This window comes from Eimeria mitis, genomic scaffold, assembly GCF_000499745.2.
Source record: "Eimeria mitis Houghton genomic scaffold, Emh_scaff3579, whole genome shotgun sequence".
In the NCBI taxonomy this organism is placed as follows: Eukaryota; Apicomplexa; class Conoidasida; order Eucoccidiorida; family Eimeriidae; genus Eimeria; species Eimeria mitis.
Window position 1 is genome coordinate 1 of NW_013571922.1, and position 274 is coordinate 274.

The following is a 274-nucleotide window of genomic DNA, read 5'->3' on the forward strand; positions in this document are numbered from 1 at the left end:
GGTTTGGGGTTTGGGGTTTGGGGGGGGGGGATGGGGTTATGTAAGAAATTAGGGTTTAGGGTTTATGGGCGATTTGGATTAGGGTTTGAGGGGATGTTTAGGGTTTAGGGTTTAAGGGTTTAAGGGTTTAGGGTTTAGGGGGTTCGAGGGTTTAGGGTTTAGGGTTTGCATCCCTCTGCTAATGAGTGTTTAAGAGTATGCAAAAAAGCAAAAAAAAAAAAAAAAAAAAAAAAAAAAAAAAAAAAAAAAAAAAAAAAAAAAAAAAAAAAAAAAA